Source organism: Argiope bruennichi, chromosome 4 (assembly GCF_947563725.1).
Source record: "Argiope bruennichi chromosome 4, qqArgBrue1.1, whole genome shotgun sequence".
NCBI lineage: Eukaryota > Metazoa > Arthropoda > Arachnida > Araneae > Araneidae > Argiope > Argiope bruennichi.
Window position 1 is genome coordinate 61,975,703 of NC_079154.1, and position 25,726 is coordinate 62,001,428.

Below are 25,726 nucleotides of genomic sequence, written 5' to 3' on the forward strand. Positions count from 1 at the left end.
GAATAACAAAACCTAAGCAATAAAAATTGGAAATCTGCTGAATATTTTCTGCGTTGAATCACATCAATTATTTCTAAGCCGATTTTTTTTAATAATTTTTGTCTTATGATTCATTCTCATTAAACCAAATCGTGTAAGTCAGTTTTCAAAAATTAAAAACATTGAAACAAACTATAACATCATTCTTCCTGTTCAACGTCGTATGCGTACTCTGTGATCTTCTCTCCTATTAGTTCCGCAAGATATCCTAATAGGCTTAGAGATTACACATTTTATGACAATAGATTGCTCTGGGCTATAACACAATTATGGGCCTGATGTTATTTTTTTTTTGTAGCCAGATTCTTTGCAAAATATTATCAAGAGAAATTTACAACTTCGAAAGAATGCATTTATCTGCTTTATTACTTTATACACGATTAATTATTTTAATGAGAAACTATAACGGAAGTTATATGATATGATGTTATGCGTTGAAGTGATTTGCTTCGTTTCCAATGATTCTCTTCGACAACTTCTGGAATGTCTACTAGTATTAATTAATTTTTATAGTAATTATGATGAACATTTATGTATTAGCATTTATTAAATAATATATTAAGTAAGCACAACAAGTATTTGTTATTTATTAGATTTATTCAACGAATATGACAGTTCCAATATCTTCTGGAAAATGTGATCCATCAGCTTCGTTGATTATAAATTTATCGTATTTAGAGAGATCATAAAATTTTTTATCGTCGAAAATGATAATGTTCCCCCCAGCTATAAATGGCGCGGGGGGGGTGACAAATCGTCGCCAGCAATTCGGTTTTAGTGATCTTGCGTGATTTAAAAATTGTCAATATTGCTAAAGCGAAGGAAAGCGAACAGTATGTTATAATTATATTAGACATCAAAAGTCCCTTAAAATATGACATTAGAGGAAAAAGAATAAGTAAACTCTATACGAAAACAAACATCTCGAAGCCTTAATAGAAACCTCTTTTCTAATCTCAAAGTAACAATCCAAACAAGTGATGGTCTAGTGGTATGGTAACAAACACTAGATGGTCAACAATGGTCTCATATATCTACTCCTTTTTGGAACATGGTTGCACATAAGATTTTGAAAATAGATTGGCCATTCATTTGCAAGCATTTGCAAATGAAAAATGCTTGCAGAAAATGATAATATATCTAAAAGTCTTTTATTAGTTTCGATCATTTTTCGTCAGTTTTATATATATAATCATATTGTTGTCACTTGTATATCTTCTTTGCAACTGATTGAAATATAATTTTCTTTTCTTCTTATTTTTTTTCTTCCTACAGCTATAATCCTACAACAAATATAAAATCCACCTACAACTATATCAAACCGAAAAGAAACCACATGAATTCTAGAAACGGAGTTGTGGTGTGTCGTTAAGATACTAAGGCATATTATGTATAACGGATTTCGATAATCTTTGCGTAATTTAAATATCGCCAAGTAAGCTCATTATCCTAATGTTCTTGGCATAATCTGTAAATCGGCAAACAAAACCAAGGGCCAACCTTTGATTTTAAATAAAATCCTTGTTCCAGATCGTTTATGTGCTATGTTTTGTTCCACTGTAAAGAAATTTAACTCTTAACTTCTAAATTGCTCAAAAAAACTAAATTAAAATTTTATGTTATCATATATTATTAGAATTTAGTTCAAAGTAGTTGCATAATTGTCACTGACATTAGTGAGTAACTTATGTGTCGTTTTTAGCTCTGCGTTGTTTTAAAATGAAATTTATGCATGCATAAAACGCACAAAGTGTCTGACTGCTCAAGAGTATTTCGTTAAGTCCTGCAAATTTCTGAATTAAATTTGTTTCAAAGCAATTTTTATGGGATTTTAAAAATAAATTTTCTAAATTCTGCTAACAATGTTTCCATCTTTCTAAATATTACTAAGTATTTATTTTAGTACCTAACCAAAAAAGGTATTTTCTAAGTAGACCAAATGAAATTAATATTTCAGAAAGAAAACCAGATTGATGATTTAGATATCCATAAAATATTATTAATCAAGCCAAATTCTTAATTTCAACTGGTTTGATTTTTCTGTCTTTCAATTCTTCAACTGCCACTCAGGTGACTATATATATTTCAGCTTACAAGCCACTGAAAAAGTTTATAATTAAAAAAAAAAAGAAATGCATAGTTTAGAGTTTATATTGGGGAATCCGTAATCAAATACATCATGTACGAAATACATGCTAGATAGCAACCCATTGACTGCTGTCACCTTGCCTGCTGACTCATATGATCTCAAATCTTTTAAATACGTTTTTTTAAACAATTCTACTCATCAGTTTTATTTTCTGTTGTTTTGAAATAGTAGATATATACAGGGAAATGATTTATGATTAATTTTCAAAGTGTCAAACAAGTATAAAGCAAATAAATGATGACTATGATTTAAATCACAACAATAAATAAGGAAAATGCACATCAACAACTGAAAGGCAGCTAATTTAGAAATAATTCCCCTATTTCTGACGTAGTCATGTACATCATTTTAATTAATCTGAATTTGAGTTGGAATTTTTTACTAAAAAAAGTAAAATCATATAATTTATTGACTTTGAGAGCAGCAATCTGATTTTTTAAAAAATATTGAAAATGGAATTTAAAGAGTTTTAGGTAATACGGAAAGGAATTCAGATGATATATTTTCTTTATAAGTAAAATATATATGTATATATTTAACTAATGACGAATAAACAGTTACAATAAAAAAGTAAAACATTTTAAGCATATCATCATTATTCTTCTTAAAAAAACAGATTGCAATGTTTCGAATAATAACCTATTAGTAAAAAAAAATCGTAAATTAGTAGAGTTCTGTTAGATATTCTCCAAGTAAATTAGAATTTTAATAACATTTTAATACATTTTTAATTGTCCAAAAAGTTTAAAAATTTGTCTTTATGAAACTCATTGCAGATTCATTTCTTCGTAGTATTACTTTTAATGACTCATGTTTCTATAATTTTCTTTGACTGGAGATTTTCAATAATTATTTTAAAAATCTGACTGCAAAATTTAAAAAATAACTATCCTTTAGTGCACAAATAAAATCATGTGTTGTTTTTATGTACTTCGAAATTCATTACTATAATTAGTATTAAATCATGCATGGAAATCATACACTGCTACATGGAATCGATAAAATAAAAAACTAATTAATTATCTGGTAGTTAAGGCATATATATCTTATAATTCCGTGAGCAATATGATTGTAGAAAATTTCATAGATCTGATAAAGGATGTCCCAAAATTAACGCAAGATTTGAATTTGTCACCATTCATGCAGTGAAGTGTTGGCAACCCTATTAAAAAAACCATTTGACAGCTGATAGTTTAGGTTTAGTAAAAATGGAATGTTACACGATAGAACAACGTATTAACACAAGATTTGAAGTAGGGTTATGTGTGGTAACACATAGGACAAATGGCCTCCACCGCTTTGCTGGAACGTACGCACTCTTTCGTCGAAATTTTCTTTGACCATTTTGCAAAAACGTGCCTGAATTTTGTTGATGCAGTGTTGAATTTCCTCCTTCAATGCACGTATGGGCTTGTTGGTATAGACCATTGACTTCAAATAACCCCATAAAAAGAAATCCAGTGGTGTTAAATCACATGATCTAGAGGACCAATTCTCAAAATTACGAACTATGGCCGTTCGTTATTTTTGAAATATTGTCCAACAATGAAAACACATTAGTCGGTCATGAAACGCTTCATTTATACTAACTTTGAAATATCAGCTGTGAAATGAGTTTTTAATAGGGTTGCCAACACTTTACTCCACGAATGGTGGCAAATTCAAATCTTGAGTTAATTTTGGGGCATCCTTTACTTCTGGAAGTGATTGAAAAGTCAATGGGCTAAATACAGTTGTTTATAACTATGGATAATTTAAATAAAACCCTGAGAGAATTGTGAAAACTATAAATGAAAAGATCACTGTTACGTCGCCAAGTTTGTTTTTGGATGTACCAATTATTATAAATAATAATTAACATAAGTAACACACTGATAATTAGAACTAAAAGACAGATTACCTATATATTAAGCCGAAATTACTTAACACGCATTTATAGGGCTATTAAATTCGTAATGCTGGGATATGATTTTTATATTGGGCATCTATTTAACCACATACAATGTCAAAGGTTGTGAATTATCAAAACCAATCATTTGAAATCATTATTATTATTTGTTGTATTTGGCCATGCTCACCAGGATTAATTTATTAAAATTTCAATTAAATATTTTATTAAATAATTATTTTGTATAACAATTGTGTTTTGTTTTTCAGTTAAATACTTTAGTTTAAATGGTTTCCTCAGCTAAATATTTGTAAACTTCAAATTCTGATCGATGTATAACTCATAATATTTTAGAACTCTTAGCCGCTCTAGTTATTTTGCAATGCATTTTCTAAATTTTTTATCTATTAGAGTAAAGTATTCTCTGATATCTCCACAATGTTTTTTGATATTTTTAATGCCGGACAATACTGTGAGAATAGTAATAATGTTGTTCTGTTTTTTGTGCACACAATATACACTATAGAAATGGACAGGAAATGTTTAAAGATGGGCGCTCTTACCATTTCTTCTGTAGTTAAATCATAATTATAAGTACAATAAATCTAAAATTTTATTAAAAGCATTCCTTATACAGAAACCAATTCAACTACCGAATCTTCATACCTTAATCTTCAATAATAGAAATAAAAGCCAAGATGAAACATCATTAGCAATAATTAAAACGATTTGATTTTCACTTTAGTCATAAAATAATATATAGTTTTGCAATCCGCTTAAAATACTTTTTAAAAATTCATAAAATAGAAAAAAAATTATATGGTTTAAAAACTGATATCATTGAAGGAATATTTTTTTAACTTATATTGACGTAACAATCGTTTTTGTGCTGAAATATTTTCGAAGAATTTTATCATGGAAAAATGACAAAATTTTACTTAATTTTTATTGTTTAAATTTTTAAAAAAATTGATCCTATGTGCATATTCCAACCTTCAAAAGTGCATATATACCAAATTCGGTAATTTTAAGCCAAACTGCCTGGCCTATAGAAAGACAACGCATAGGCACATACACAGGAGTATCTTTATTAAAGATTATCTAAATCATCACGAAATGTGTTTTCTTTTAATTTTACTCAGAAATAACTCTTTAAATACTGACTTTAATTACTATATTTAAAAAAGCTTTCTTAATAATCTTTGAAAATAAAGTAATTATTATAACTTTTTTTTCTTACTATTTTCAAACTTCGCTTTTTTTAAAAAAAAATAGTTGGTAAACATGAATTTATAAATATATTTGCTTGTGTGGAGGTCAAATCACACCAAATTTATCAATCTTCATGTAGCAACAGCTCGGATTATTTACATTTTTGTATAATACAATAAAAAGGGTTTAAGTAGAGCAGTTTCAATTTTAAATCGAAATGGTAAAAACTGAGAAGCTAGGGCAAATGAAGGTATCGAAGAATTACTCATTATAAGATCCAGTAAAAATAAGAGGTATAGAGGTGTATACGGAGCGATTTCTTAACTACAATAGCATCGCCCATATTCGACTTCATTTAATTTCGCCACTTTTAAGTACAGCTAACCACTCAGAATATTCTACCATTTTTGCTCAAGTATAATTTAAAATAATATGATTTAAAAAAATCTAGTATCTTTTTGAGATAAAAGTTATCTCATAAAAGTTGATTGACATGATTAAATTTATCTTATTAATAGTCGCAATCGTCCGCGATTATTTCAGTGTTATTAACATTATGTTGAACTTTGTTTGTTTTTATAAAATACATCTTTTCAAAAAAGCGGAAAGAAAAAAATTCGATTTTTACATTAAAACTTCTTAGAAATTTATGGCTCCATTTTCTAACATTTATATATATTTCTCGTTGCTAGATCAATTAATTGAGAGAATAATCTAAATTTAGAAAATTTTAACTTTAGAAATTGATTATTTAAGTTTTAATCATTTTTGAAATGTTATTTCTAAATGTTCATGCAATTTTAATAATTCTACTTTTAGTAATGAATGTATTTACAATTTTTTATTGCTAGCAAAAATGAATAACTAAATAACAAGCGATCCTAAACATATGTAGTAATCCCCATCAAAATGGCGACATAATTCTCCGAAGTTGATGAGTGGAGCAAGCAAGAGGTGTAAACCCCTGGTTTACCATATTTATCTTAAAGACAGTAAGTATTTCTTTATTATATTTTAGCTCAGTATAATTTGACTGGTGTCTCTTCACTAAAAAAAGTATCAATAAAATTAATTGCCATAAATAAACACCATTTTTTTAGTAATATGTCTTTTGGTATAGATTTGAACTTTGGAGTCTATATGAACTGTCGATTGACAAACCACTGGGGACAAACTCGCGACATTCTTCTCACAAGACTTCATGAATAACGTGTGCGTGGGAGACCGGGTGACCTGTCACCGGGTCGTGGAAAACCATTGTTAAAGAACACGAAAAACGGAACCCCGGCTTAAAATCCTTGGGAGAAATCCGGCTGAAATGGAAAGTGGATTATGGTACTTGAAGACAATTATTTTGCGATTATTGCAAACATGTTTACTTCTTACTGCTGAAAGTGAAAGATGAAGTAGCAAGGAAAGAAATTTTATGCAGAGCAATATTACTTAAGGCATTTACGAAAGTTCTACAACAAATAACTTATTTCTTTCACCTCCTTAACTAATAATAAAAATAAAAATACGTGTGTGTGTGTTCCTGCGTTCAACAAGATAGACCGTTTAATCTACAACTGTCAAATTTGGCAGATATATATTTTGGAATGGGCATTCTGCACAGTACTATTTTAATTTTAGTTAATTAATTCTTTAACTTTGTATAAACGTTTATTAATAGAAAATTAAGCACGATTTTAACTCTGTACTGTTATTATCTCTCAGGTATATTATCGCGCATATATGTTTAAAATTTAAGAAACTGTTTTTTTATTTTCTCTTATACCTAGGGTAGAGGAAAATGCTAGGTATTATCTAGGATAGATAGATGGAAAATTTGAACAAAGATAACTCAAAAACGCTTTGATCTAGACAGGTGAAACTTGTTACGATACACTCTTTACACCAAGTTTGTTAGTTTCAAACAAATTTTGAGTAAAATATATTCTGAGGAAATCTGTCTGGCCGGCTATTCGAATATAATTTAACACGATAACTATAAAACAAAGAGAGCTTGATATATAAAATTCGATACACAGGTTTAACATCTATAGTCTAGATATCTGTCCAATTATGAGCCAAATTCACCTAAGGATTGATTGTCCGTCGGTCTGTACTTTCAAAAACATGAAAAAGCGATAACTTAAAAACGCAGTGACTTAAATATATCAAAATTGGTTGTGGTTTTGTGATTACAGGTACAGTTTTGTATCAAACCTTTCTTCCAATCAATTGAGAAAAACTAGTCTACAGCAGAAATTCGATTTTCGGATACTATTAATCGCATGACAGGGATTAATCGCCAAAAAACTCTCCAAGGTTGACATGATAGATTCAGTAACAATGCTAGTAGTTAATAAATAGAAGCAATGTGGTGAATACTTTTTTAAAGTTCTGCTCTTTTAATTTTTTTTTTTTAATTGTTTCAGGTTTCTTATTTTACACGGATGGCAGAAACATGTCGATAATGAAAATTCTTGAAGAGTGTTAAATTCGCTTTATCATAAATTTAACCCAAATCTTTAAACTCAAGTATATTATGCTCTCCAATAAAAGTGATGGTAGCCCCTCATAAAGTTGTGGACTTTGGATAAAGCCACGAATACTTTGCATGGCATTGGAGAGTAATATAAAATTGAAGTAAATCTAGCATCGTTACTGAACTTATTGTATGAATATGTATTTTGGACGCCATTTTTTCCTATGATTGAAACGAAAGTTTCACTTGAAACTACAGTCATGAGATCTCGTTTGAAATTGCATAGGTTTTAGTTATTGCGTTTGCAGGCATGCGGAAGCTTGACGGGTAGATGTTCAGCCCTTCGATATGTTTGTTTCAAAATTAGATAAGAATCTACATTTTAGAACCCAGGTACCAACTTTTATCCATCTAGCTCTCTTCGTTTCGTAATTATCGAGTTCACTTGTACACGAACAACCAAGACTTCATTTAAATGGATGGATAAATACTTAAAAATTTGATCTGATTCTATATGTTAAATCTCATCCAATAAATTTAACAACATCCATGCCATTTGACTGTTCGGTGAGTTGAAATTTATTTTCTAATATTAAAAGATGCAATTGAAAAAGTCCTTTTATCCATATCATAGATTATGTAGCTTTTTAAAGATGTTTTCAGTATTTATTTGACAATTATTACTGTCGAATATCAAACTTGAAGCGAATTTTCCACGTCGCATCAATGCTCTAATACACTTGTCTATCAAAATACCATCAAACAAAAGGGTATTATTATTTCAAAAAGTAGCAGAATGTTGGAAATTAAAAAGTACCAAAAAATGCAAGCCACATAATTGGAAAATAAAAGTATTAAAATTGTTGTTTCCAAATGGACTTGTTAGAAATCCACCTATTGTATTAGCACCTTACCCATTTTCAAAAAGATGAACAGCGTATGTCCTTAGTTGGAATTTTTTATCACTATTCAACTGCATAAATCTCATTCTGTCCATTTAGCAAAAAACATAAATATGTTAAAATAATGCATTTATATCAGTACACATTTTAATATGACAATTATTAAGAAAAATGAAAATGTGAAATGATTAGTTTGAAATTACTATTCTTCAAAATAGTTATAAAATATTTCCTTAAATCTTATTTTGGCACAAAAAATTTATTCAAGAAACCATCCATTGTAATATGCTATAAATACTTAAAACTTCTGTTCTGAAAGAGAATTTTCAATGTATAAATAATAATATTATAAAAGGAATCCTTCTTAAACTCTACATTGTAAATCATTGAAAAAAATTATTTCTGTATGTACTTAAAAAATGATGAAAATTACACATTGCATTTTTTCACTAATATATTACTTTTTAATCTTTCAAAATGATAAATAAATTACAAATTAAAGTGTTGATTTTAATTAGAAATACAAGATTCAAGGCTTTGCTTTTCATTAAAATATGTAGAATTGACGAATGGAGGTTTTCAAACTATTACGTTTTGAATCATCTAGGTGTTATGTTTACATAATTTTAATAAGTCAACAACCTCTAAAGTAATAAAAAATTAAACCCGATATTCTCTTGGCCAGATATTTTTTGGTTGATATTTAAATGAATTATGGTTAATTCTAAACCAATTGAATATTTGTTACAATTTAATTCACAGAACTAGTAGAAATTTTTTCACTATTTAAAAACTGTGACTGTTAAATTTTCCCAGACTTTTTTGGTTCTAATAATTTCTATATCTGAATTCTTATATAGAAGGATTTGTAGTAATACTGTATGAACTATTTGCTTCCGCTGCAGATTTTTATCAGAAGAAACTCCAGATTTCACTATTAACAATATAACAGCTTAAAATATTTGTTATGAGTAAAAATAAATTCGTCGAGTAAAAATAATAAATATAAAATGAATTTTCAGCTGCTACTTGTTAATTTCCTCAGTGGAGTTTTAGATATAATCACATTTCCCGTTCTTTTTTTCTCTCCTTAAAATAAAAGAATGAAACTAGAAGCTTTTTAGTATGTACCAGTTATTGAAAACAATGAATTCTAACCTAACTACCGAAATTATTTCTATTCTGTGAGAAAGAAAGGATTAAGAACACAAAACAGTTGTGTTGTATGTTCACGGATCGGTACTCCATTGTAGAATCGGGTCGGACCTCAGCAATCTTTCGTGTTACTATTAAAGAATATACAGGTTTTCTCTGGCTATAAAAAAAATCGATTATAGGTTTTCTTAGACAATGCTTATTTGAAATGAGCACATATTCTTCCTCAGAATTTAAATACTGAGAATAATTTAATGTATAAAACTGAATGTTTTATAATTGCACTATTCCTAGTTAGTTGTTCCACTAGTTAATTTGAATTGCCCAGTTTTCAAGACAATAAAATTTAATAAGCTGTTTCATAATACTCTAGGTTATTTTAGACTTTTTAAATATCTCTTTAACTCTCTTTTTGTGATGTGGAAACTTACATTAAATGAAGAGATTATATTTGAAAAAATGTCTTTAGCTTATAATACTATTTCAAAAACTTCTTTTCGTTGTATTCTTTTTCAAATAGAAAAAGGTTTTTACAAAGTATCAAGAAAATGCATTAAAAATATCCTCCAAATATCTAGCCTCCAAATATCCTCCAAATCTCCAAATATCTAGCCTTAGTATACTAACAGCGGTATATTATGTTGGATCTATCTTCATGGAAATATTAATATTCTTGAAATAAATTTTCCATTTTAATTTAATACTATAAAATTTAGCAAATCTTTTTGTGATGCGAAAACTTACATTAAATGAAGGGATTATATTGGAAATAATATCTTTTACTTATAATACTATTTGAAAAACTTCTTTTCGTTGTATTCTTTTTCAAATAGAAAAAGGTTTTTACAAAGTATCTAGAAAATGCATTAAAAATTAATCCTTAATTAGAAGAATCAGAGAAGGAAATTAAATTTAAAATAACTATTCAACAATTTTTATTTAATGTTATCAAACAAAGCAAGTTTCATAAATATAATTGTTGATCTTTGTGAAAGTTTTATATATTTATATATCTTTGTGAATATATATATATATATAACTTAAACCCTAATTAATTCCCACAGTTTTATCTTAATTCAGCCCATATTAAATTCCTTCAATAATATTTTCTTATTTCTTGATCCAATTTACCTCTTTATTTTAATTAATGCACGATGAAGATCTGTAAAATTGCGGAAATCAACAAGTTCCCACATCCGAGTGAAGGGATAAAAAATTGTCTAGCTAAGTGAATTCTTTTTAAAAGATACCTAAATTCCCTTACCTAATTCGGCAAGTGTAAAGAAATCCCTATCAAAATCTCACAGTATATAATCACGGGGATAAAATTTTCATGAACTTTCCCTCTTTTCGCTCTTGTTCTATGTGATGTGTCCGTCGCTGCTGCTTGTACATAAATTAGGCCTCCTAGGATGGAATAAAAGCAAGTTTAAAATTCGAAAGTCGGACACGATTCTGCTTAAAAATTATGTTTGGATATATAAAAAAATTATGCGTTATTATGTGTAAAAAATTATGTAGGGCCGGGAACTTGAACCTAAGGATCTGCAATATATTTACTGTTATATGTTCAAATTTGTTATTTCCAACACAACAAATTGGATTTATTTAACTGCTACTTGGAAACATTATAGTATCAGGAATTTCCAAAAAAAATTTATTCTGTCATGTTGTTTTTTAAGAAAAATGTTTTTAAATTAGTCAGAAATTTTGATGGAAATGGAAGAGAAATTTATTGGAAGCTCTATTTCGACAAATGTATTTATAAATATTTATAAAAATTTCGCAAAATGAGTATAATATTTTTCAAGTAAATTTAAATAATTAAATCAAAGAATTTATTAAAAATGCAAATTCGATATTTCTAACCCATTAAAAAAGCGAAGTCATACTTAGAAATCAGCAAAGCGGAATTCAGTACAAAAAATTTAAATTAACCTTTTTAAATTGTATGAATGATATCCTTCAAAATACAAAATTACCTTTGATTTTATATAAGAAATTTTATTTAATTAACTTTAAGATATTCGATTCAAACATATGTAATGCCCATTCAAAATATTAATTCTATTAAATTCAGATAGTGTGCTGAATTTGAATAGAATTGCTTTCTATTTTCATTTTCTTTTTTCCAATTTCCAATTACGAAAGAAATTCTTTGAAGGAAAATTCTAAGAAAAATTACGAGCTGTCATTTACCAATCATGAATAGGAATTTTTCTTAAGATCTTGAAATATAATTCATGTTAAATTAAATTTAATTAAAGAGAAAAAAATCTTTAAACATTGTAAAAAGAGATACTTGGAATATTATAAAAACACGTTCCTAACAAGAATTTCAATCCTTAAGAGATCCAGATATAAGATATAGATAAAAACAACTCTTTTATAACAAAAGAAAAGTAATTCAACTGATTTTGATAAAAATGTATATAAATATATAATTTTACTAAGGAAGGAAAATATGAACATAATGAAAGCAAAAGTTGAACAAAAAGAAAAAAAACGAGACTATTAAAATAAACAAATTATTAAAAAAAATTCTTAGGGAAAACATTGAATCAGAGTGCCCAAATGCTGCAACATCTAAGAAAAACGGAAAATTGCACACAACCTATTCCTAGAAAAAAGTGCCTTGTGATTATAGCGTGTAAAATTAGGGAAAAGAATCGGAAAGGTTAATTAAAATATGAATCCAGGTAGAAAGCATAATCAAGGGTAATCACTGCCGGGAAAGGATTTTAGACGATTGTCAAATAAATACTTGGTTTGAGTCTCACTTTGAATAGGATCTTCTTAGACTTGGTGTCGTCTTCTTATTTCATTTTTTTTCGGGGTTTTTTTTTTCTCTGTAATTTTCAGACTTTTTTTTATAGTTAAGTAATATTAATAAATTGAATTTATAAGTTGTATTTATTCATACAGGATTATTCAAAAAAAGGAGCAGATTTAAAATATCTAGTTTTTATGAGCGATAATAAATAGAGACACATACAAGTGAAGATCTATATCTTATTTTAAACTAAATCCATTAATAGGTTGTCTATCTGTTGTTCTGTACATTGGCATGCATGTAAACATGTAACTGAAAAAATGCAACAACTTAGATAAACTATTAAATCTGTAGTTTTGCATAGAATTTTTATTTACATTGGTAAAAAAATGGCGTCCAAAATCTATGCTTGGTTTCTTTTTCTGTTTTACTGAAACACAAAGCGTTCGATATGCGGCTCTCTGAAAATAAAAATCTGAAGCTCCCGTGATGTTCTCGGCTTTGTCCAAGATCCACAACTTTTATATGAATCACAATAGAATACCTTTATTCGGGAGTGTGCGAGAAACTTTGGGGAGACCGGTCCTGCTGGTTGTTGTTACGAAAGAAAGTTGTAAACATGCAAATAAAAAATACAAAATCTGAAGTTATAGTAACAAATAATCATGATAGCTCACATGTATAACGTTATTTTTCATCTTGCTTATTTCAATATACATAAAGATTATTTATGTAATAAATGGAACCAAATAAAGATGATTAATTTACAACAAACCAAACCAAACGTGGAAAAGAAATAACTGAAGGAAATTAGCTTATAATCAGAAGAACTCTGATTTTAAATATTTTTTATAAAAGACGTTTCTACATTCAAGTCACATGATTTAAGATTCTTCAAAAAAATTATTCTCTTTTAAGATAAAGAAGTATGGAGGATATTTGTTTCCCAAAACTCAGTTTGATGTTTATTTATACAATTGCTAATCACTTATAAACCGTGAAAATTAGATCATATATTTTTTTTTCGTTATACTCAATAAATCATTCTCAATTAGTAAACATTTCTCAAACTTTAGGATGAGAAATAAATAATCTATTTTCATTACATTTCCCAAAATCTATCTTCTGGTATTTTCATCTGAGAACTATTAAACATTTCATATACGCACATAAATTATTTTTTCATTCTTTAATTCGTTGAAATATTCCACATCCTTTTCTCATCGGCTTTTTCCTTCAAATAGTTTCGAGAAAGAAAAAAAAAAAGAATCCTAACGAAAACGAAAGCCCTGACTTATCGTTTCCTAAACATGGCTTGCAACAGTGCAATTAAGGTCACCCACGAAACGGTTGGGATACGCTCGCCAGCCAGATAACATCTGCCAGAGCCAGACATAATGGACGCCGCTTTAATCATGGATCGCAGCACTTTTCTTTCCTCATTATTATATCTCCTTCCCTTCTAACCCCACCCTCTCTCAGCATCAAAGGGGAAGAAAGCGCAGGTGAAAGTTATCATGAGTTCAGCATGCCCAGCTGTGATTCTCTTTTCAGATTTTTATTTTCTCTTACGGGAACACGGAAGAAATATTTCAATCATCTGCAAATTCAATATAACTCTTCTAAGGATTTTAGTACTTTCAAAGACCAAAAAATAAATAAGTACTAAAAGTCGTAATCCTTCATCACTTCGTGTGCTACGCTTTATGGTAAAATAATGTTTACATACTTCCGTTTGACTGAATTGTATCACGGCAATTAATTATATGAGCAAATTACATCAATTTTACAAAAAGAATATCAGAATAAACAACACTTTAATAAAATCGAAAGCAAAATTTCCATTTCGAAGTAAATATGCAAAGAAAGAAATATTTTTCGTAACTTAAACATTAGCGGAAAGTATGACAGCACAATATTTTATGAAATAATAATATAGGTATTAATTTCATCATAATAATAAAAACACTGTTATCTGAAACTTTTGTTTAGAAAAAAAATTTTGAAAAAGTTCTTAAAATTAGAAAAAATAATTGTTCAGTAATAGAATTTTTATTTCTAAAAATACATTTTTTTTAAAATTTTATAAAGATGCAAATATTGCTTCTTTGCAATAATACGTTCTGGCAATATTGTGAAAAAACTATAGAATTGCAATTAATTAGATGAAACCGAATTAAAAATTTGAAAAAAATTTTTCTTGGTGAACACTTATGATCCAAAAGTATATATCCTAAATTTTGCTTAGGATATATACACTTTTTAGGATAACAAAGCCAGTTTAGAATAGCTTTTTGAATGATTTTAGCATAAAACATGACATAAGTAATAGAAAATATGACAGGTAGGGATTGCAATACCGATATTTTTTGCCATTTTTACAATTTTGTAATACCGGTATTCACAAGTTTAAATTCCGTTTTTTCGGTATTTATTAAAAAAATTTATTTTTATTCCTAACAATTTACTCCTAATGATGGAACGATTTTTGAAACTGAGAAATCCAGTCAAAAAAGCAATAATCGCCTGAAACCTGCAAATTAATTTTTCAGATAGGGAATTCGACTTGATATCCAGAACTGTATCAGCTCTACTTCCAATAAAACTGGTTGTTGAGGTATTATGTTGGCGAGATTCCAATTTATTAACAGCTAATACAACAATAAATTTCATGTTGCAGTCACTGAAAGAACAGCACACATCACTATCTGAAAAATTATATATTACATTGAAAAATACCGGTATTAAAAGTATATCGCCCGTTGCTAACAGTACCCACCAACTAGCGTAGATGCCGAAAGAGCGTCGCCGACAGCTGGTAATTTTTGCACAAAATTATGTTCCAGGCTTAATGTCAGTACAATTGATGCATTTTTTTTAAGATCACGTTTTAAAATTTTGTAATAGACGACAAACTAAATAGTGATATTTACAATTTTTTGTGATTTAAATAAATAAGATATTCCTTCACTTTTTTGTGATTTTTTATATACTGTTATAGTTTAGAAGTTTACACTCTCTAATAAAACTGTCAAATAAGACAAAGAAACACCTGTGTTTTCTTTCTTTTTCTAAAATTTCTACTACCGGTATTAAAACCGGTATCCCAGTATTATGATTTAAAAAATACCGAATAACGGTATTGAACATTTGGTCCGATATTGCAATTCCTAATGACAGACTAGAAGTAATATCTTGTTGAATAAATTGGAATCTTATCCATGTGTCTCTCCATGAATATAATAACTCAAAACTGCAGAAAGTATGAGGACTGCTATATCATTACCCATTGCTTAATTTGGCAGGCAGGAATTTAATATTTCTTTCCCAAATTAAAAGAGCTACTTTTAATTGTTATATTAATTTTTCTTGTTTTGTTCTTTTTTGCATAAAATAAAATATACTCTTGTTCTTGTTAAAATGCCTTAGATTTCTTTTAAGCTCCGAATATTTAAAAATAGTATAGGTATTAATTCTTCAGGAATCAACCCATACGCCTCATGCAAGTTAGATGAGTAAAATTTGGTAGGAGATCACACTATGAAAACCAAATTTTATGAAATTTTGATTAGAAATCCATCAGAGAAAGTACACAAAATCAATTGTCTTCGTTATTTTGCAAAACCACAAAAAAGGGCTATATTAAAAAAATATATTTTCGGAAAAGTATAACTTGCCATTTAAATTGAAGATGTTAAAATTTTTGTTTTAAAATTTCACCGATAAAAATTTTCGAAATCATCGCCAGAGACTATTAAAATCATGAAAACGAAAACAATGATGATAAACTATAATTCAAAAACGAAATTTAATTAGTCTTCAAAAATTTATAATGGTTTTAGGCTTTGATTATCAGAAACATTTGCTTTTGTAAAGAAACACATCCAAGCATTTTTGCTTACGTTTTATAAATAATATCCATTGGAAAAGGTAAGGAGAGAACACTCTCGTTTTTAGTAGTTTCGATGTAAACAACCTCATATTTTTTTAAAAATTTGCTGATCTCAATATAAAAGAGAAGGAAATAGTTAAAAAGAAAAAATTATGCTTCTTGTGCGCGAATGCTTATTTTTATTAAAATCACTGTTTTCTTCTTCGATATTTCACGAAATTTTCTTCCAAAATCATTGTCCATTATTTTAAACTATACTTAAAAGAGATTATCTTAACAATTAGTTAAATGCAGTGAATGTATATACTGAGTTACTGTAAATTATTAATAATTCTGGAATTAAAATATATCAATAATTGCATGAATAATTCATAATATTAAATGTCAAAAATCCAGAATGATTCAAATACAACCTGCCTTATTAAAACTGTTTGGCTTAGTATGAAATGTATCTTAATCGGCTGCCCTAATAAAGATAATTTAGAAGAATTTCCATAACCAATACGATTTTTTTTAGTTTCAAGAACGCCTTTCAGGCCACAAAATGTTTCATAACCACACAAAATTAATTAATTTGTTAAGATACACGATTACAATTACTGACGGAAATTTTGTTTTTCAATTATCCTACAAAAAGAAATATTGTTATAAATATTAGAATAATTAGTTTGCATTCTTTCGCTCCTCCAAGAGAATTAATTGCAATAGATTGTTTAAATGAGAACATGAAGCAATATCTAGAAAGTCGCAGACGAATAACTTTTTAATTGAGGAAACTTAATGCGTTATATTTCTATCTGTTGAATTCTTCGTTCAATAAGGAAACTGCTGGGTAATATTTCGATAAGTTTTTTATTAAATAAGAAACGTTATTTTTTAGAGAATAAAAAGGAAGTTCTAATGCTATTGGAATGCCTCTTTTAATTGGAATACAACCGCTTATGCAATAACAATTACTTTCAGAAAGGCTAAACAATGCTTTTAATTAATCTTATTTATGGATGAATAAATTAGATGATTGCGGTTACTTCCTATAACTTAAAAGTTCGGAACCCGCATTTCATTGTTCACTTATGTTTATATTTTTCTTCGTAAAATTTGGCTGAAACTATTTTCTTAATATGCGTTCTCGTTTAAAAGTTATATGATTTCTGGAGATTAAATAAATAATTCATCTGATATAATAATTTAGAGTATTAAAAGTGATGTAAAAGTAAAGAGTTTTAAAAAAGTAATTTCACTGTAAAATTTGTATTCTTTATTTGAAAGCACTTATGCGCTACTTTCTAATCAGTAAATAAACATTACTGCAAAATTCTTGGATTAGATACAAGAATAAATATCGATTTTACAACTAAAGCTACAACTAAAATATCTGTAAATTGGCTCAACAATTAGAAAAAAGGATAGAGTAGCACAACTACAATTTTAAAGACTTCGAATTTTTACTTAAGTGTATGCAATTTTCGCTTCAAAATTGTATCAACTGTGTTCCGTTAAACAACAATATTCTTTAAATATAATTACCCATTTGCAGAAAATATGGCATAAGAATTTTTATTTATTTATTTTATTTGTTTTTTGTAATGTAAGTTAACATATGTATGTATTCATCCACTTTAAAATTCAAAACTTTCAAAGAAAAATTAATATTGTTAATGAATGCGTTGGATATTTAAAACTTTTAGATTACAAGCATTCTATAAATCGTTTAAAGTAGTCATCTTGAAAATAACCTAAAATTTTAAAATATTGCGAATTATCTGAGAATGCTAAACTTTTAATATTTCTCACCTATCACATCTGTCTAAGAAACTCTTACGTATTTCCAAATTATTTACATTTTTGGCAACATAAAAAGAGAAAATTAGAAATTGAAATAAAAAGAAAGAAATTCGGAAAAACTCAGTGAATCTCAGTTTTCTACTTTAGATTTTTCCTTAAAAATAAATCAAAAATATCTGAAAGCTATTTCTGAATATGTATTTTCAGAAACACTATAGTATTATTCTAGATAAAAACTTTAACCATTATAATTCTTATTACTATACAATGACCTAAGTTAAAGAGTTTTCCAAGAATGCCTGTAGAGGAAATCACACATTTCCGTGACTAATGTCTGTTACCTTACAGTTTAATCCAATGGTCTATAATAAATAACTTGGTTTACAATTCTTCAGCCTCTTTCTAGACATGGGAAAATATTACAGCTACTTCAACTAGAATACTAATGTCTTTATAAGCATCGAATTCAAAACCAGAAGCGTATTATAAATGAGATTTATAATAACTATAAATAAATGAGGAAAATGATTTAACTTTATGATTGCTTTTGTTAAAACAGCAGCAAAAATATTATACCTGGAGGGAAATATATATAAATGGAATTTCGTGCAATCAGTTAGTAGACAAATAGTTCGCAATGCTATAGAATAAGCATTGTTAAAAAATGTGGATAGTTAACTAGAAGCTACTTGTGTTTCTTTAAGTGATATAATCTCGTTTCAGATGAATAGAAAATTGCTTGTGTCTTCGCCATGCTAATTACTTTGTAAGCAAATTGTATTGCATGATATGAACACCGGCTTCCTACAACATTGTTCTTTGGATCGATTTGTTATTAGAGATAATTTACTTGTTAAAAAGTGTTTTAGTAATGAAAAATCGTGTTTTACTGATAAGCATGTTTCCATTTCAGCGCAATTAATCTCGGCTTTGGGATTTGCGGGCATAGGGGATTCCAAATTAGAATTACTCATACACTTAAATCAAATTCAATTTAGATTTGACAGAGTCCAATGTATTCTTATAATAATGTGTCGAATTTATTCTTCAAATAGTGTGTCCAATGTATTCTTCTAATAGGGTGAGGAATTTCGGAGAGATCGAAGCATCTCTGTAATCCTCTAGCTAAAATTTAAAATAGTGAATTCAAAATAGATTACTTTTTTTTTATTTTGACAATAAAATGAGGAATGATATTGAAACCTGGAATCAAAAATATTTATTAGGAAAGTTTTATTAGGAAGTTAGGAAATTACCACGATAGAAAAATTCTTGTTTTGTATTTTTCTGTGGAATCAGAAACGAAATTTTTTATAAAAATTATTAATTATTAAAAGTCAAAAATAAGTTATCAAAATTAAAATAATTTCAAAAGTTTTCAAAAGTCTCTGATATAGTTAAATTCCATTCATGAATTGATGAAATGGACAAACACCATGGATAGCTAGCAATCCCTCATTTTTAACTAAACCTCCAAGTTTTGCAAACTTCAGTTGTTCTCAATCTCTGGTATAAGTTTGATATTTTATGTCCATCCAATCTAAGTTTTGAATGCTGATTGAAAGATATTAAAAAAAGAAAAAAAAATCTTTCTCACATTTCTCGATGAAAGACCAAATATTTAATTTTCCTTATTTCCTGTACAATTTCATAAATTGCTTTTCAAAATGTTCCCTTTCTCACTGAAAGAATCCGTGGCATTTACCAATGCCTCAAGGAGTCAATATTGAAAATGCCATTTGTTCCCTATGAACTGTCTCAAAGGTGCAATCAAAAAGTCTTTCAGAATTCCAAGAGTTCAATCAGTAATTATTTCAGCAGTCCATTGTGCACGCTCCATCGAAGATATGTTTTCCTTTAGCTTTGTTTTTGTTAGCTCTGAAGCGGAAATAATTTATCGACGAAAGAAAAATGGTGAATTATCATTCCAAAAAGAGCAAATCATTTTTGTTCGTACATTGGGAGAATTTTTAAACAGTTTTGCCCACCGATTACCTGAAATCGAAAACGTTTATGAGAATTTATTTTGAATGGTTTTTTTTTTCTTTGCATATTATTGAACTTCACGTTTATTATAACTTACTTACTTTTTTCTTTTGTAATTCGTTTCATAGTGAAAAAAATGAGAAATCATTTAACTTTTATAGTAAAAATGAATGCAATCACTTTTAAACAAAATTATTATATGTTTTCATTTTTATTACTATTGCATGAAGACAGGTTCTTTTAAATGATTTTCATAATAATTTTCCGAAAAAAATTTTATTCTTCATTCTGTAATAAAAATAAATAATAAAGTAATCTTTGTTATAAGAATTATGAAATACAAATATTGATTGACTTTTTTTACCTATGTTGATTTTTTTTACCCATAAGTTTCATAGGCATTTTAAAAAAAAGTTAGGAAAAAATGATGAATAAATTATGTTTATGACAATCAAAACTATGAATTCTATTCATATTTTTTCAATTCAATTAAATGCTTAATCATGCTAATATAGTATATTATGTATCCTCTGTATAATTTTTTAATTTCTTGGAATCAAATCAAATTTTTAAGTTCTTCTAACCAATATAATTCTTTACATGGCGATTTCTATAGTTCCCTCAAAGGTGTGCGTTTTATGATGTTGCTCGAATGTTCCATGGAGAATTTGGATCCATTACATTCATATACTAATTAAATACTTCAACCCAACAACATTTTTCTGTTAATTCAGAAATCCATTGTCATTATGGCACCACATTGAAAACTTTTTAAATTTATCTTGGTTCAGAAGCTGCTAAGCATTAACTTCTCTGGAAAATATTTTTAATAATAAAAATTACTGTACTAAAATTATTCATTCATTCATGCTTAAAGTCTGATATAATTTTAGCGTGATATTAGCAAAAGCAGTATATATTTATCAGTTTAGTAATAAAGGGTCATTATAGCAATTCAATTTTTTTTAATTTATTTAGTAGTATGTCAAAATAAATTAAAGAAAACCAATTAACTTTATTTTTCATTGATGTTCATTTCATACTGTTAAAATAAAAAAAAATCAGTTGTTTTAACTGATACAAATAATTTATTTAAATTTAATAAATTTTAAAAGAAAAGTTTTCTAAACACCTTACAAAAAGAAAATCAGATGGTTGTGATGAAAAACATTTTTTTTTTTCCTTTATTATAAAACAGAAATAGTTTAATTGCAACAATTTTCATGATTCAGTACCTGCTTAAGGAAATTAAATTAGGTGTATTTCTATTTGACATTTGCATTCGATTTGGCTTTTGTTAATTTGTTTGTTTACCCCTAGAGAAGACCGTAATTGAAAATAGGATTGAAAGGATAAATTTTAATTTTATTTTTAAAGCTGCCGCTTTATTAAAATCTATGGTTAGGATCTGATTCATTCCTAATAATAGTATTCTAGTTTTAATAATAATATTCTTTGTTGCCAGTGATGGTACTTTTAATTGAATCAATAATTCAAAATCAATTTTATTTCGAATTTTTTATTTTGATAATAAATCATTTTACAAAATATATAATTATTATGATAAATTCTCGTCTATTCTTACATAATTGTTAGTTAAACCAAATCCACTTGTAATAATTCCAGCTTTTTATCTATTTTTCAGTATAAGAAACATTTTCAGAAAGAAATATATTGTAATATACTATAATTAAATTTAATGTAACAATTAAACAAAATATTTCTCTAACATTTTAAACTTTTTTTTATTTTTTTCAAACATTTCATATGATATTTTCAGACGATTCCCATCACAGTGAAAATTGCATACTCTGAAAGCTTTTGAATTTCACAGTTTATATTAAAAACTGATAAATAAATTCTAGCAATGTTGCACAACTGCGAAACAGCATTTGGAAATTTTATACAGTTGTATTTCAGCTGTCGATGAATCTGTTGGTATAAATTTTTATAAGCTACTCTTCAAATTTCTACAGTATGAATTTATTTAAGAAAAAAAAAGTATTACTTCGAATTTAGGAATTTGCGTTTTTAATATGTTTTCCGTTTAAGAGTAATATATGTTTTTAATATGCTTCTCATTTCAAAAATATAAGATTTTTCTTATGTACTAGTTATACATAAAAATTATTAATATCAATTAAATATACCCATAGAATTTTTTTGAAAAATTGTAATCAATTAGGTTTGAAAGAACTGATGCTCAAATTTCAACTGCCGATTGCATTAATTATTTCCTTGAAATGAAGAAGTTTACTATGCACTCCAGTTAATTTTATGATGAAAATTTTAATTTATGTTCCTAAAAAGTATAAAAGCATTTACTTTTTAAAAAAATTGATTAACTACGAATTTTAATATGAACTTTTTGTTTTTTCATAAACAATTGTAGTATCCATTTTGCATGACAATCGATGCTTTTTATTTTAGAATGATAATTGATTTCTAGCTATTGAATAGGCTCCAATGCATACTTTCAATTTGGAATCAAAGCTTTCAATTTGGAATTTATAGAAATAAATTAATTTTTAATGTTATCAACTATTATCTCAAGACTCTTATGTTAATCTGATTTTCTCAATTTTTTAATTTCTTAGGTAATAAAATGTTCTTTAAAGTATTTTCTTAGACAAAGCAAGTTTGCTAGACATAATAAATTTTATTTCTGTGAGATCATATTTTATAACATTACAAGTATTTTGAAAAAAAAGTTTAATTCAATAAACTATTATTAAAACTCGCATATAAGCACATAATTTTTATTAAATTCAAAATTCATGATCACATTTTAGTATTGTAATTTTTTTTCAAAACTTATAATTCATCATTATAATAATGTTAAAACTAGCAATTTTATGTCCTTTTTTCTTTTTTGTTTTCTCGATAATTAGCATATCGTTGATATATTATTAAAAATGATGAGGTCAAGTAAAAAGAAAAATAATTAAAAAGTTCCTTTTGTTTTAAGATAGCATATTTGTAACAGAAAAAAAAATCATTTTTATCAATATTTCATCAGAATACAATATACACAACGTTTGTTTTCTTTTTCGGACTAACATTTTAAAACAGGAAGAAACATTAACTTTTTATCTTTTCGATTTGGTCAATAATATACCAGTGATATTTCTTCTAGAAATTGAAGTTATATGAACAAAATAAGCTGAATTTTTTTTCTGGTTTTTGTAATCAGTGCATAAAATTAAAGTAATATTAACTCGTGTATCAACAGAGAAATCTAAATTATATTTCTGTCGTTAATTACAGTCTGAGAAAAAAAAAAAGATAAAAATATTCTGCTGCCTCTCAAAACCACATTCCCAATTTTTTTTTTTTTTTAAAGAAAATCACAAGAAAACTAGTAGCAGAATCACGAAACACAATCAACAAAACGTGCTGGATCTATTTCCTGCTCGTATCTTGATGAAGTAAACGTTGAAAATCTGCAAAGTGCCAGCGCGTGATTCCACGATTTCGCAACCGATTATTGGGAGAGGAGGGAAGGTAGACATAAAGGATCCATTTTCAATTATCACTTCTGGTGTGAGAGTCGTTAATCCATTGTTTTCTGTTTCGTGTAATGAATCCAATATAGAACAAAAGATTTTGTGATTGAATTCTTTGTGAAATATTAGTTATGGATTGTGTCATTTTTTTTTGAATTGATGGAATTCCTTTCTCTGACCTAAACTGCAAAGAGGTCGAAAGGAATGAAACTTAAAAGCACAGTTTTGTCTGTTAACTCGCCTTACAATCAGTTTTAAAAAAATACATATCCAGTATTTAGATTGATGTTTCCCTTTGTTTAAAGGAATTTAGTAAAATAAAAGACTCATTCTTTTGGTAAATTCCATTTGGTGCTCTGAAATTCTGATGTTTTTTTTTCCAATTTGATTCATTTGAAATTTTTCTTAAGAAGCTGCAAACTTGCAAAATTAATTGTATACGTTATATTTAAATTTAGATAAAGACGAAAAGATATTATAAATATTAAATATAAAGTAAAAGACAAATGATATTTGTATATAAAGACAATTATAAAAGAATATAAAAGACAAATAATATTAGTGGAAAAAGCAATTTTCGATGATAGCGCAGCTAAAAATGGACCACAAATTACATGATTTGCTTTCTTGTTATGTGTGGGTCTAAATAGGATGGTACTCATTTTTAGGGAGCATTTTTAACTACCTGAAAATCTAAGAATTGTAATTAAAACGTAGAAAACATTAGAATTAATGTTTATATAGATTGTGTTTCCTTTTAAAGATGATTCATGCTAGGTAACTGTATTTTATAATTCACAATAAATAGTCATCACTATATAAAATTCTATTTTTATAAAAAATTGAGCACATACAACGGAATGAGCAGCTGGCATGCTTTGTTCTAAAAATATATAAATATTATTTTTACTGCTGTTTCCCTAAGCATATATAGAAAAGAATTTTTTTAATTATGACATTCTTCATGGTAATCTTTTGTATACGAGTTTCCCTGCCATTTTTATTTTCTCGTATAAAAAGCATAGAAAAAGCACTGTAATCAACAAAACTTCGTTGAAGATAATAAGAGAAAATTTCATAGAGACCCCACTCACTTATTTCTTCAGTTACAAAACTGTTCATGGTATGATGACGAATGCGACTGTAATTACATTGTTAAAATGTACTAATTTTCTCAATTGAAAATAGTACCAAAAAAAATTTCTAAATTTATCTCTTCATGGATGATTAAAGAAGGTGTATTCAACTAATTACACAAAAGAATGACCAGGATAAAAGAAAAACACTCAGAAAATCATAATAGATGAGAATTATCATAAATGAATACTCGAATTTTCTTATTTATATGCCACTGAACCTTACCCAACCTTTTTTAATACAAACTGGAATCAATAAGAAGGATATCTCCTCAGGTTCATTGAATGTTCATCCATCATTGCATCTGTGGAAACGATGGTGTCCTATATCATTTCAAACTGACTCTTCTTTGACATCACTAAACCTGATACTGAAAGCCTATTGATTTGATACAAAAATATTGTACATAACTGAAAATCGTTGATATAAATATACCACTTCTAATTGTCTTTTCTTTTACAAAAATCGTTTATATTACTACGCCTGACACTGAAAACCTATTGATTTGATGCAGAAATATTGTACATAGCAGAAGATCACTGGTGTAATGTATGAATATTATCAAGATATATGAAGGAAAGCATAATATCATCATTTACAAAGAAAAATTTTAATCGCATTTATTATCTTTTACAATTTACTTAAACAATATTCTAAGTAATAATCCATTTATAACAGCGCACCATTTATATTTTTATCATTTTAATGTCGTTTTTCATTTATGCATCGTTTCATCATAATGCCGATTCGCTCTAAGCCTTTGTGAAAAAAGGTACTTCATTTATACGAAGAAAATGGCGTAAAGTTTCATTATAATTTATTGTCTTTTATA

The 25,726-nt window shown here is 27.4% G+C and overlaps 1 long non-coding RNA gene across 1 annotated transcript in view; it reads left to right on the forward strand.

The window, feature by feature from the left end:
- Window positions 1-6,538, forward strand: part of LOC129965368 (uncharacterized) — a 65,199-nt gene extending 58,661 nt beyond the window's left edge. The window contains exons 2-3 of the long non-coding RNA XR_008784205.1: window positions 6,140-6,280; window positions 6,409-6,538. This is a non-coding gene — a long non-coding RNA (uncharacterized LOC129965368). The remainder of the gene's footprint in view (window positions 1-6,139; window positions 6,281-6,408) is intronic.
- Window positions 6,539-25,726: the final 19,188 nt, after the last annotated feature.